Raw genomic sequence first — 14,125 nt, 5'->3', positions numbered from 1 at the left:
CTTTTTTTTCTGTTAATTCACCTAACAATGTTCCAGTTTTCCCCTCAAGAATCGTCGGCTAAGGAGAAAATGGAAATATCTTCAATTAAGAACTGGAAAGAAGCTTTCTGAGAAACTGCTTTGTGTTCTGATAATTCATCTCACAGAGTTACAGCTTTCCCCTCAAGAATATTTTCGCTAAGACTGTTCTTGTCGAATTTGCAAAGTGATATTTCAAAGTCCATACAGGGCTATGGTGAAAAAGGAAATATCCTACGATAAAAACTGAAAAGAAGCATTCTGAGAAACTACTTTGTATTCTGTTATTTCATCTCACAGAGTTACACCTTTCCCTTCAAGAAGCCTCCCGCTAAGGCTGTTCTTGTGGAATTGGAAAAGTGATATTTGGAAGCCCGTAGTGGGCTACAGTGGAAAAGGATATATCTTCCGTTAAAAATTGGAAAGAAGCTTTCTGAGAAACTGCTTTGTGATCTGTTAATTCATCTCACAGAGTTACCGGTTTCCCCTCAAGAAGCCTTTCGATAAGGTTGTTCTTGTGGAATTTGAAAAGTGATATTTGGAAGCTCATAGAAAGCAAAGGAGAAAAAGAAATATCTACTTGTAACAACTGGAAAGAAGCATTCCGAGAAACTGCTTTGTGTTCTGCTAATTCATCTCACAGAGTTACAGCTTTCCCTTCAAGAAGCTTGTCGCTAAGGCTGTTCTTATGGAATTTCAAAAGTGATATTTGGAAGCACATAGAGGGCTGTGGTGAAAAAGGAAATATCTTCCGTTAAAAACTGGAAAGAAGCTTCCTGAGAAACTGCTTTGTGTTCTGGTAATTCATCTCACAGAGTTAGTTTTTCCCTCACGAATCCTTTCGCTAAGATTTTTATTGTGGAATTTGCAGTGTCATTTTTGGAAGCCCATAGAGGGCTATGTTGAAAAAGGAAATATCTTCTGTTAAAAACTGGAAAGAAGCATTCTGAGAAACTGCTTTGGGTTCTGTTAATTCATTTCACAGAGTTTCAGCTTTCCCCTCAGGAGGCCTTTCGCTAAGACTGTTCCTGTCGAATTCGCAAAGTTATATTGGGAGGCCCTTTTAGGGCTACTGTGAAAAAGGAAATATCCTAAGATAAAAACTGAAAAGAAGCATTCTGAGAAACTGCTTTGTGTTCTGTTAATTCATCTCACAGAGTTACAGCTTTCTCTTCAAGAAGCCTTTCGATAAGGCTGTTCTTGTGGAATTGGAAAAGTGATATTTGGAAGCCCATAGAGGGCTATGGTGATAAAGGAAATATCTTCCGTTAAAAACTGGAAAGAAGCATTCTGAGAAACTGCTTTGGGTTTTGTTAATTCATTTCACAGAGTTTCAGCTTTCCCCTTAGGAGGCCTTTCGCTAAGATTGTTCCTGTCGAATTCGCAAAGTTATATTGGGAGGCCCTTATAGGGCTACTGTGAAAAAGGAAATATCCTAAGATAAAAACTGAAAAGAAGCATTCTGAGAAACTGCTTTGTGTTCTATTAATTCATCTCACAGAGTTACAGCTTTCCCGTCAAGAAGCCTTTCGATAAGGCTGTTCTTGTGGAATTGGAAAAGTGATATTTGGAAGCCCATAGAGGGCTATGGTGTTAAAGGAAATATCTTCCGTTAAAAACTGTAAAGAAGATTTCTGACAAACTGGTTTGTGTTCTGTTAATTCATCTCACAGAGTTACAGCTTTCCCCTCCAACAGCCTTTCGCAAAGCCAGTTCTTGTGGAATTTGCAAAGTGATATATGGAAGCCCATAGAGGGCTATGGTGAAAAAGGAAATATCTTCCGTTACACACTGGACAGAAACATTCTGAGAAACTTCTTTGTGTTCTCTTAATTCATCTCACAGTGTTATTGCTTTCCCTCAAGAAGCCTTCCGCTAGGGCTGTTCTTGTGGAATTTGCAAAGTGATATTTGGAAGGCCATAGTGGGCTATGGAGAAAAAGTAAATACCTTCCGTTACAAACTGGAAAGAAGCATTCTGAGAAACTGCTTTGTGTTCTGTTAACTCATCTCACAGAGTTACAGCTTTCCCCTCAAGAAGCCTTTCGCTAAGACTGTTCTTGTGGAATTTCAAAAGTGATATTTGGAAGCCCATAGAAGGCTGCGGTGAAAAAGGAAACACAGTCCTTTAAAAACTGGATAGAAGCTTTCTGAGAAACTGCTTTGTGTTCTGGAAATTCATCTAACAGATTTACAGCTTTCCCCTCAAGAAGCCTTTCACTAAGACTCTTCTTGTGGAATTTGCAGTGTGATATTTGGAAGCCCATAGAGGGCTAAGGTGAAAATGGAAATATCTTCCGATAAAAACTGGAAAGAAGCTTTCTGAGAAACTGCTTGGTGTGCTGTTAATTCATCTCACAGAATTACAGCTTTCCCCTCAAGAAGCCTTTCGCTAAGGCTGTTCTTGTGGAATTTGCACAGTGATATTTTGAAGCCCATAGAGGGTAATGGAGAAAAAGGAAATATCTTCAGTTAAAAACTGGAAAGAAGCTTTCTGATAAACTACATTGTGTTCTGTTAAATCATCTCACAGAGTTACAGCTTTTCCGTCAAGAAGCGTTTCACTAAGTCTGTTCTTGTGGAATTTCCAAAGTGATATCTGGAACCCATAGAGTGCTATAGTGAAAAAGGAAATATCTTCAGTTAAAAACTGGAAAGAATGTTTCTGAGAAACTGCTTTGTGTTCTGTTAATTCATTTCACAGGGTTACAGCTTTCCCCTGAAGAAGCCTTTCGCTAAGACTGTTCTTCTGGAATTGGAAATGTGATATTTGCAACCCCCAGAGACCTATGGAGAAAAAGCAAATATATTCCGTTACAAACTGGAAAGAAGCTTTCGGAGAAACTGCTTTGTTTTCTAGTAATTCATGTCACAGTGTTACAGTTTTCCCCTGAAGTAGTCTTTCTCTAAGGTTGTTGTTCTGGAATTTCTAAAGTGGTATTTTGAAGCCCATAGAGGGCTATGGTGTAAAAGGAAATATCCTCCGTTAAAAACTAGAAAGAAGCTTTCTGAGAAACTGCTTTCTGTTCTGTTAATTCATCTCACAGAGTTACAGCATTCCCCTCAAGAAGTCTTTCTCTAAGAATGTTCTTGTGGAATTTGCAAAATGATATTTGGAAGCCCATAGAGGGCTATGGAGGAAAGGAAATATCTTCAATTAAAAGCTGGAAACAAGCTTTCTGAGAAACTGCTTTGTGTTCTGTTAATTCATATCACAGAGTTACAGCTTTCCCTTAAAGAAGCCTTTCGGTAAGACGGTTCTTCTGGAATTTCAAAGGTGATATTAGGAAGCCCATAGAGGGCTATGGTGAAAAAGGAAATATCTTCCGTTAAAAAAATGGTAAGAAACTTTCTGAGAAACTGCTTTGTTTTCTGGTAATTCATCTCACAGTTTTACAGCTTTCCCCTCAAGAAGCCTTTGGCTAGTACTGTTCTTGTGGAATTTGCAGATTGATTTTTGGAAGCCCACAGAGGGCTACAGTGAAAAAGGAATTATCCTAAGATAAAAACAGAAAAGAAGCATTCTGAGAAACTGCTTTGTGTTCTGTTAATTCATGTCACAGAATTACAGTTTTCACCTCAAGAAGCCTTTCGCTAAGGCTGTTCTTGTGGAATTTGCAAAGTGATATTTGGAAGCCCTTAGAGGGCTATGGTGAAAAAGGTTATACCCTAATATGAAAACTGAAAAGAAGCATTCTGAGAAACTGCCTTGTGTTCTGCTAATTCATCTCACAGAGTTACAGCATTCTCCTCAAGAAGCCTTTCGCTAAGGCTATTCTTGTGGAATTGGCAAAGTGATATTCGCAAGCCCATAGAGTGCGATGGAGAAAAAGAAATATCTTCAGTTTAAAATTGAAAAGCAGAATTCTGAGAAACTGCTTTGTGTTCTGTTAATTCATCTCACAGAATTACAGAATTCCCCTCAAGAAGCCTTTCGCTAAGACTGTTCTTGTGGAATTCGGAAAGGGATACTTGGAAGTCCATAGAGGGCTATGGTTTAAGAGGAAATATCTTCCGTTAAAAACTGGAAAGAAGCTTTCTGGGAAATTGCTTGGTGTTCCGTTAATTCATCTCACAGAGTTACAGCTTTTCTCTCAAGAAGCCTTTCGCTAAGACTGTTCTTGTGGAATATGCAAAGTGATATTTAGAATCCCAGAGAGGGCAAAGGAGATAAAGGAAATATCTTCAGTTAGAAACTGGAAAGAAGCATTCTGAGAAACTGCTTTGTGTTCTGTTAATTCATCTCACAGAGTTACAGCTTTCCCCGCAAGAAGCCTTTTGCTAAGGCTCTTCTTTTGGAATTTGCAAAGTGATATTTGGAAGCCCATAGATTGCTAAGGGGAAAAAGGAAATATCTTCTGATAAAAACTGGAAAGAAGCTTTCTGAGAAACCGCTTTGTGTTCTGCAAATTCATCTCACAGAGTTACAGCTTTCCTCTCAAGAAGCCTCTCGCTGAGACTGTTCTTGTGTAATTTCCAAAGTGATATTTGGAAGCCCATAGAGGACTAGGGTGAAAAAGGAAATATCTTCCATTAAAAACTGTAAAGAAGCTTTATGAGAAACTGCTTTGTGTTCTGTTAATTAATTTCACAGTATTACAGCTTTCCCCTCAAGAAACCGTTCACTAAAACTTTTCTTGTGGAATTTGCAATGTGATAATTTGAAGCCCATAGGCGGCTATGGTGAAAAAGGAAATATCCTAACATAAAAACTGTAAAGAAGCATTCTGAGAAAATGCTTTGTGTTCTGTTAATTCACCTCACAGAGTTACAGCTTTCCTTCAAGAAGCCTTTCTCTAAGGCTGTTCTTGTGGAATTGGCAAAGTGATATTTGGAAACCCATAGAGGGCTACGGAGAAAAAGGAAATATTTTCCGTTAAAAACTGGAAAGAAGCTTTCTGAGAGACTGTTTTGTGTTCTGTTAATTTATCTCACAGAGTTACAGCTTTCCCCTCATGAAGCCTTTCGCTGAGACAGTTCTTGTGTAATTTGCAAAGTTATTTTTGGAAGAACATAGATGGCTATGGTGAAAAAGGAAATATCTTCAGTTAAAAACGGGAAAGAAGCTTTCTGAGAAAGTGCTTTGTGTTCTGTTTATTCATATCACAGAGTTACAGCTTTCCCCTCAAGAAGGCTTTCACTAAGGCTGTTCTTGTGGAATTTGCAAAGTGATTTTTCGAAGAAAATCCTGGGCTATGGTGAAAAAGGAAATATCCTAAGATAAAAACTGAAAAGAAACATTCTGAGAAACTGCTTTGTGTTCTGTTAATTCATCTCACAGAGTTACAGCTTTCCCTTCAAGAAGCCTTTCGCAAAGACTGTTTTTGTGGAATTGGCAATGTGATATTTCGAAGCCCATAGAGGGCTATAGTGAAAAAGGAAATATCTTCCGTTAAAAACTGGAAAGAAGCTTTCTGAGAAACTTTTTGTGTTCTGTTAATTCATCTCACAGACCTACAGCTTTCCCCTCAAGAAAACGTTCGCTAAGTCTATTCTTGAGGAATTTGCAAAGTGATATTTGGAAGCCCATAAGAGGGCTATGGTGAAAAAAAAAATATATTCCGTCAAAAACTAGGAAGAAGCTTTCTGAGAAACTGCTTTGTGTTCTGGTAATTCTTCTCACAGAGTTACAGCTTTCCTCTCAAGAAGCCTTTGGATTAGACTCTTCTTGTGGAATTCACAAAGTGATAATTTCAAGCCCATAGAGGGCTTAGTTGAAAAAGGAATTATCTTCCGTCAAAAACTGGAAAGAAGCTTCTGAGAAACTGCTTTGTGTTCTCTTAATTGTTCTCACAGAGTTACAGCTTTCCCCTCAAGAAGCCTTTCTCTAAGACTCTTCTTGTGGAATTGCCAAAGTGATATTTGGAAGCCCATAGATTGCCAAGGAGAAAAAGGAAATATCTTCTGATAAAAACTGGAAAGAAGCTTTCTGAGAAACTGCTTTGTGTTCTCCTAATACATCTCACAGAGTTACAGCTTTACCCTCAAGAATCCTTTCGCTAAGGCTGTGTTGTGGAATTTGCAAAGTGATATTTGGAAGCCCATGGAGGGCTATGGAGAAAAAGGAAATATCTTCCGTTAAAAACCGGAAAGAAGCTTTCTAAGAAACTGCTTTGTGTTCTCTTAATTCATCTCACAGAGTTCCAGCTTTCCCCTCAAGAAGCCTTTCACTAAGACTGTTCTTGTGGAATATGCAAAGTGATATATTTAAGCCCATAGAGGGCTACGGTGAAAAAGGAAATAACTTGCGTTAAAAACTGGAAAGAAGCTTTCTGAGAAACTGCTTTGTGTTCTGTTAATTCATCTCACAGAGTTACATCTTTCCATTCAAGAAGCCTTTCACTAAGGCTTTTTTTGTGGAATTTGCAAAGTGACACTTGGAAGCCCATAGAGGGCTATGGTGAAAAAGGAAATCTCTTCCGTTCAAAACTGGAAAGAAGCTTTCTGAGAAACTGCTTTGTGTTCTGTTAATTCATCTCACAGAGTTACAGTTTTCCCCTCAAGAAGCCTTTCGCTAAGTCGGTTCTTGTGGAATTTGAAGAGTGATATTTGGAAGCCCTTAGAGGGCTATGGAGAAAAAGGAAATATCTTCCGTTAGAAACTGGAAAGAAGCTTTCTGTGAAACTGCTTTGTGTTTTGGAATTTCATCGCACAGAGTTACAGCTTTCAACTCAAGAAGCGTTACGCTAAGACTGTTATTGTGGAATTTGCAAACTGATATTTGGAAGCCCATAGAGGGATATGGTGAAAAAGGAAATAGCTTCCGTTAAAAACTGGAAAGAAACTTTCTGAGAAACTGCTTTTTTTCTTGTAATTCATTTCACAGAGTTACAGCTTTCCCCTCAAGAAGCCTTTCGCTAAGACCGTTCTTGTGGAAATTGCAAAGTGATAAATTCAAGCCCATAGAGGGCTAAGGTGAAAAAGGAAATATCTTCCGTTAAAAACTGGAAAGAAGCTTTCTGAGAAACTGCTTTGTATTGTGTTAATTCATCTCACAGAGTTACAGCTTTCCCTTCAAGGATCCTTTCGCTAAGGCTGTTTTTGTGGAATTTGCAAAGTGATATTTGGAAGCCCATAGAGGACTATGGTGAAAAAGGAAATATCTTCAGTTAAAAACTGGAAAGAAGCTTTCTGAGAAACGGCTTTGTGTTCTGTTAATACATCTCACAGAGTTACAGCTTTCCCCTCAAGAAGCTTTTCGCTAAGGCTCTTCTTGTGGAATTTGCACTGTGATATTTTGAAGCCCATAGAGGGTAATGGAGAAAAAGGAAATATCTTCAGTTAAAAACTGGAAAGACGCTTTCTGATAAACTACATTGTGTTCTGTTAAGTCATCTCACAGAGCTACAGCTTTTCCCTCAAGAAGCGTTTCGCTAAGACTGTTCTTGTGAAATTTCCAAAGTGATATCTGGAACCCATAGAGTGCTATAGTGAAAAAGGAAATAACTTCAGTTAAAAACTGGAAAGAATGTTTCTGAGAAACTGCTTTGTGTTCTGTTAATTCATCTCACAGAGTTACAGCTTTCCCTTCAAGAAGTTTTCCTTAATACTGTTCTTGTGGAATTTGGATAGTGATATTTGGAAGCCCAAAGAGGGCTATGGTGAAAAAGGAAATATCTTCCGTTAAAAACTGGAAAGAAGCTTTCTGAGAAACTGCTTTGTGTTCTGTTAATTCATCTCACAGAGTTACAGCTTTCCCTTCAAGACGCCTTTTACTAAGGCTGTTCTTGTGGAATTTGGAAAGTGATACTTGGAAGCCCATAGAGGGCTAAGGTGATAAAGGAAATATCTTTAGTTAAAAACTTTAAAGAAGCTTCCTGAGAAACTGCGTTGAAGTCTGTTAATGCATCTTACATAGTTACAGCTTTCCCTTCAAGAAGCCTTTTGCTAAGGCTGTTCTTGTGGAATTTGCAAAGCGATATGTGGAAGCCCATAGAGGGCTATGGTGAAAAAGGAAATATCTTCAGCTAAAAACTGGAAAGAAGCTGTCTGAGTAACTGCTTTGTGTTCCGTTAATTCATTTCACAGAGTTACAGCTTTACCCTCAAGAAGCCTTGCCCTTAGACTGTTCTTGTGGAATTTGCAAAGTGATATTTGGATGCCCATAGACGGTTATGGTGAAAAGGGAAATATCTTCCGTTAAAAACTGGAAAGAAGCTTTCTGAGAAACTGCTTTGTGTTCTGTTAATTCATCTCACAGAGTTACAGCTTTCCCTTCATGTCGCCTTTCGCAAAGTCTCTTCTTGTGGAATTTGCAAAGTGATATTTGGAAGCCCATAGAAAGCTATGGTGAAAAAGGAAATATCTTCCATTAACATCTGGAAAGAAGCTTTCTAGGAAACTGCTTTGTGTTCTGTTAATTCATCTCACAGAGTTACATCTTTCCCTTCAAGAAGCCTTTCGCTAAGGCTTTTTTTGTGCAATTTGCAAAGTGACACTTGGAAGCCCTTAGAGGGCTATGGTGAAAAAGGCAATATCTTCCGTTAAAAACTGGAATGAAACTTTCTGAGAAACTGCTTTGTGTTCCGTTAATTCATCTCACAGAGGTACATCTTTCCCTTCAAGAAGCCTTTCGCTTGGGCTGTTTTTGTGGAATTTGAAAAGTGATATTTGGAAGCCCATAGAGGCCTATGGTGAAAAAGGAAATATCTTCCGTTAAAAACTGGAAAGAAGCTTTCTGAGAAACTGCTTTGTGTTCTGTTAATTCAGCTCACAGATTTACAGCTTTCTTCTCAAGAAGGCTTTCGCTAAGTCTGTTCTTGTGGAATTTGCAAAGTGATATTTGGAAGCCCTTTGAGGGCTATGGAGAAAAAGGAAATATCTTCCGTTACAAACTGGAAAGAAGCTTTCTGAGAAACTGCTTTGTGTTCTGTTAATTCATCTCACAGAGTTAAAGCTTTCCCCTCAAGAAGCCTTTCGCTAAGACTGTTCTTGTGGAATTTGCAAAGTGACATATGTAAGACCAGAGATGGGTATGATGAAAAAGGAAATATCTTCCGTTAAAACTGTAAAGAAGCTTTCTGAGAAACTGCTTTGTGTTCTGGTAATTCATCTCACAGAGCTACTTCTTTCCCCTCAAGGAGCCTTTCGCTAATTATTTTCTTGTGGAATTTGCAAAGTGATAATTTCAAGCCCATAGAGGGCTAAGGTGAAAAAGGAAATATCTTCCGTTAAACACTGGAAAGAAGCTTTCTGAGAAACTGCTTTGTGTTCTGTTAATACATCTCACAGATTTACAGCTTTCCTCTCAAGAAGCCTTTCGCTAAAACTCTTCTTGTGGAATATGCAAAGTGATATTTGGAGATCCTTAGAGGGCGAGGGTGAAAAAGGCAATATCTTCCGTTAAAAACTGGAAAGAAGCTTTCTGAGAAACTGTTTTGTGTTCTGTTAATTCAACTCACAGAATTGCAGCTTTTCCCTCAAGAAGCCCTTCTCTAAGACTGTTCTTGTGGAATTTCCTATGTGATATTTGGAATCCCATAGAGGGCTATGGTGAAAGAGGATATAACTTCCGTTAAAAACTGGAAAGAAGCTTCCTAAGAAACTGCTTGGTTTTCTGTTAATTCATCTCACAGAGTTACAGCTTTCCCCTCAAGAAGACTTTCGCTAAGGCTGTTCTTGTGGAATTTGCACAGTGATATATGAAAGCCCTTAGAGGGCTATGGAGAAAAAGGAAATATCTTCCTTTAGAAACTGGAAAGAATCTTTCTGAGAAACTGCTTTGTGTTCTGGTAGTTCATCTCAAAGAGTTACAGCTTTCCCTTCAAGTATCCTTTCGCCATGGCTGTTTTTGTGGAATTTGCAAAGTGATATTTGGAAGCCCATAGAGGGCTATGCTGAAAAAGGAAATATCTTCCTTTAATAACTGGAGAGAAGCTTTCTGAGGAACTGCTTTGTGTTCTGTTAATACATCTCACAGAGTTACAGCCTTCCCCTCAAGAAGTCTTTCGCTAAGACTGTTCTTGTGGAATTTGCAAAGTGACATATGTAAGACCAGAGATGGCTATGATGAAAAAGGAAATATCTTCCGTTAAAACTGTAAAGAAGCTTTCTGAGAAACTGCTTTGTGTTCTGGTAATTCATCTCACAGAGCTACTTCTTTCCCCTCAAGGAGCCTTTCGCTAATTATTTTCTTGTGGAATTTGCAAAGTGATAATTTCAAGCCCATAGAGGGCTAAGGTGAAAAAGGAAATATCTTCCGTTAAACACTGGAAAGAAGCTTTCTGAGAAACTGCTTTGTGTTCTGTTAATACATCTCACAGATTTACAGCTTTCCTCTCAAGAAGCCTTTCGCTAAAACTCTTCTTGTGGAATATGCAAAGTGATATCTGGAAACCCTTAGAGGGCGAGGGTGAAAAAGGCAATATCTTCCGTTAAAAACTGGAAAGAAGCTTTCTGAGAAACTGCTTTGTGTTCTGTTAATTCAACTCACAGAATTACAGCTTTTCCCTCAAGAAGTCCTTCTCTAAGACTGTTCTTGTGGAATTTCCTATGTGATATTTGGAATCCCATAGAGGGCTATGGTGTAAGAGGATATAACTTCCGTTAAAAACTGGAAAGAAGCTTCCTAAGAAACTGGTTTGTTTTCTGTTAATTCATCTCACAGAGTTACCGCTTTCCCCTCAAGAAGACTTTCGCTAAGGCTGTTCTTGTGGAATTTGCACAGTGATATATGAAAGCCCTTAGAGGGCTATGGAGAAAAAGGAAATATCTTCCTTTAGAAACTGGAAAGAATCTTTCTGAGAAACTGCTTTGTGTTCTGGTAGTTCATCTCACAGAGTTACAGCTTTCCCTTCAAGTATCCTTTCGCCATGGCTGTTTTTGTGGAATTTGCAAAGTGATATTTGGAAGCCCATAGAGGGCTATGCTGAAAAAGGAAATATCTTCCTTTAATAACTGGAGAGAAGCTTTCTGAGGAACTGCTTTGTGTTCTGTTAATACATCTCACAGAGTTACAGCCTTCCCCTCAAGAAGTCTTTCGCTAAGACTCTTCTTGTGGAATTTCCGAAGTGATATTTGGAAGCCCAAAGTGGGCTATGGTAAAAAAGGAAATTAACTAAGATAAAAACTGAAAAGAAGCATTCTTAGAAACTGCCTTGTGTTCTGTTAATTCTTCTCACAGAGTTACAGCTTTCCCCTCAAGAAAACTTTCGCTAAAACTGCTCTTGTGGAACTTGCAAACTGATATTTGGAAGCCCATAGTGAGCTGTGGTGAAAAAGGAAATATCCTAAGACAAAAACTGAAAAGAAGCATTCTGAGAAAGTGCTTTGTCTTCCGTTAATTCATCTCACAGAGTTACAGCTTTCCCCTAAAGAAGCCTTTCACTAAGACTGTTCTTGTGGAATTGGCAAAGTGATATTTGGAAGCTCATGGAGGGCTATGGTGAAAAAGGAAATATCTTCCGTTAAAAACTGGAAAAAAGCTTTCTGAGAAACTGCTTTGTGTTCTGTTAATTCATCTCACAGAGTTACATCTTTACCTTCAAGATGTCTTTCGCTAAGGCTGTTCTTGTGGAATTTGGAAAGTGATATTTGGAAGCCCGTAGGGTGCTATAGTGATAAAGGTAATATCTTCTGTTAAAAACTGGAAAGAAGTTTTCTGAGAAACTGTTTTGTGTTCTGTTAATACATCTCACAGAATTACAGCTTTCCCTCAAGAAGCCCTTTTGTAAGACTATTATTGTGAAATTTCCGAAGTGATATTTGGAAGCCCATAAAGGGCTATGGTGAAAAAGGAAATATCTTCCGTTAAAAACTGGAAAGAAGCTTTCTGACAAACTGCTTTGTGTTCTGTTAATTCATCTCACAGAGTTACAGCTTTAACCTCAAGAAGCCTTTCGCTATGGCGGTTCTTGTGGAATTTGAAGAGTGATATTTGGAAGCCCTTAGAGGGCTATGGAGATAAAGGAAATATCTTCCGTTAGAAACTGGAAAGAAGCTTTCTGAGATACTACTTTGTGTTTTGGTAGTTCATCTCACAGAGTTACAGCTTTCCCCTCAAGAATCGTTAAGCTAAGACTGATCATGTGGAATTTGCAAAGTGATATTTGGAAGCCCATAGAGGGGTATGGTTAAAAACGAAATATCTTCAGTTAAAAACTGGAAAGAAGTTTTCTGAGGATCTGCTTTGTGTTCTGCTAATTCATCTCACAGAGTTACAGCTTTCCCTTCAAGAAGCCTTTCGCTAAGACTGTTCTTGTGGAATTTGGAAAGTTATATTTGGAAGCCCTTAGAGGGCTATGGTGAAAAAGGAAATATCTTCCCTTAAAAACTGGAAAGAAGCTTTCTGAGAAACTGCTTTGTGTTCTGTTAATTCATCTCACAGAGTTACATCTTTCCCTTCAAGAAACCGTTCGCTAAGGCTTTTCTTGTGGAATTTGGAAAGTGATACTTGGAAGCCCATAGAGGGCTAAGGTGATAAAGGAAATATCTTTAGTTAAAAACTGTAAAGAAGCTTTCTGGGAAACTGCTTTGAAGTCTGCTAATTCATCTTACAGAGTTACAGCTTTCCCTTCAAGAAGCCTTTTGGTAAGGCTGTTCTTCTGTAATTTGCAAAACGATATTTGGAATCCCATAGAGTTCTATGGTGAAAAAGAAATATCTTCCGTTAGAAAATGGAAAGAAGCTGTGTGAGTAACTGCTTTGTGTTCTGTTAATTCATCTCACAGAGTTACAGCTTTCCCCTCAATAAGCCTTTCTCTAACACTGTTCTTGTGGAATTTGCAAAGTGATATCTGGAAGCCCATAGAGGTGTATGGTGAAAAAGAAAATATCTTCCGCTAAAACTGGAAAGAAGCTTTCTGAGAAACCTCTTTGTGTTCTTTAATTCAACTCACAGAGTTACAGCTTTCCCTTCAAGAAGCCTTTCGCTAAGACTGCTCTTGTGGAATGTGCAAAGAGATATTTGGAAGCCCATAGAGGGCTATGGTGAAAAAGGAAATATCTTCCGTTAAAAACTGGTAAGAAGCTTTCTGAGAAACTGCTTTGTGTTCTGTTAATTCATCTCACAGAATTACAGCTTTCCCTTCAAGAAGCCGTTCGCTAAGACTGTTCTTGTGTAATTTGCAAAGTGACATTTTAAGCCCCTAGAGGGCTATGGTGAAAAAGGATATATCTTCCATTAAAAAGTGGAAAGAAGCTTTCTGAAAAACTGCTTTGTGTTCTGTTAATTCATCTCACAGAGTTACAGCTTTCCCCTCAAGAGTCCTTTCTATAAGACTGTTCTTGTGGAATTTGCAAAGTGATATTTGGGAGCACATAGAACGGAATGGTGTAAAAGGAAATATCTTCCGTTAAAAACTGGAAAGAAGCTTTCTGAGAAACTGCTTTGTGTTCTGTTAATTCATCTGACAGAGTTACAGCTTTCCCATCCAGAAGGCTTTTGCTAAGACTGTACTTGCGGAATTTGGAAAGTGATATTTGGAAGCCCATAGAGGGGTATGGTGAAAAAGGAAATATCTTTAGTTAAAAACTGGAAAGAAGCTTTCTGAGGAACTCCTTTGTGTTCTGCTAATTCACCTACAGAGTTACAGCTTTCCCTTCAAAAAGCGTTTTGCTAAGGCTGTTCTTGTAGTATTTTCAAAGCGATATGTGGAAGCCCATAGAGGGCTTTGGTGAAAAAGGAAATATGTTCAGTTAAAAACTGGAAAGAAGCTTGTCTGAGTAACTGCTTTGTGTTCTGTTAATTCATTTCACAGAGTTACAGCTTTACCCTAAAGAAGCCTTTCCCTTATACTGTTCTTGTGGAATTTGCAAAGTGATATTTGGATGCCCATAGACGGTTATGGTGAAAAAGGAAATATCTTCCGTTAAAAAATGGAAAGAAGCTTTCTGAGAAACTGCTTTGTGTTCTGTTAATTCATCTCACAGAGTTACGTCTTTCCCTTCATGACGCCTTTCGCAAAGGGTCTTCTTGTGAAATTTGCAAAGTGATATTTTAAAACCCATAGAAAGCTATGGTGAAAAAGGAAATATCTTCCGTTAACAACTGGAAAGAAGCTTTCTGAGAAACTGCTTTGTGTTCTGTTAATTCATCTCACAGAGTTACATCTTTCCATTCAAGAAGCCTTTCGCTAAGGCTTTTTTTGTGGAATGTGCAAAGTGACACT

Source organism: Chlorocebus sabaeus, chromosome 1 (genome assembly GCF_047675955.1).
Source record: "Chlorocebus sabaeus isolate Y175 chromosome 1, mChlSab1.0.hap1, whole genome shotgun sequence".
NCBI classification, from domain to species: domain Eukaryota; kingdom Metazoa; phylum Chordata; class Mammalia; order Primates; family Cercopithecidae; genus Chlorocebus; species Chlorocebus sabaeus.
This window is presented reverse-complemented; position numbering follows the sequence as displayed.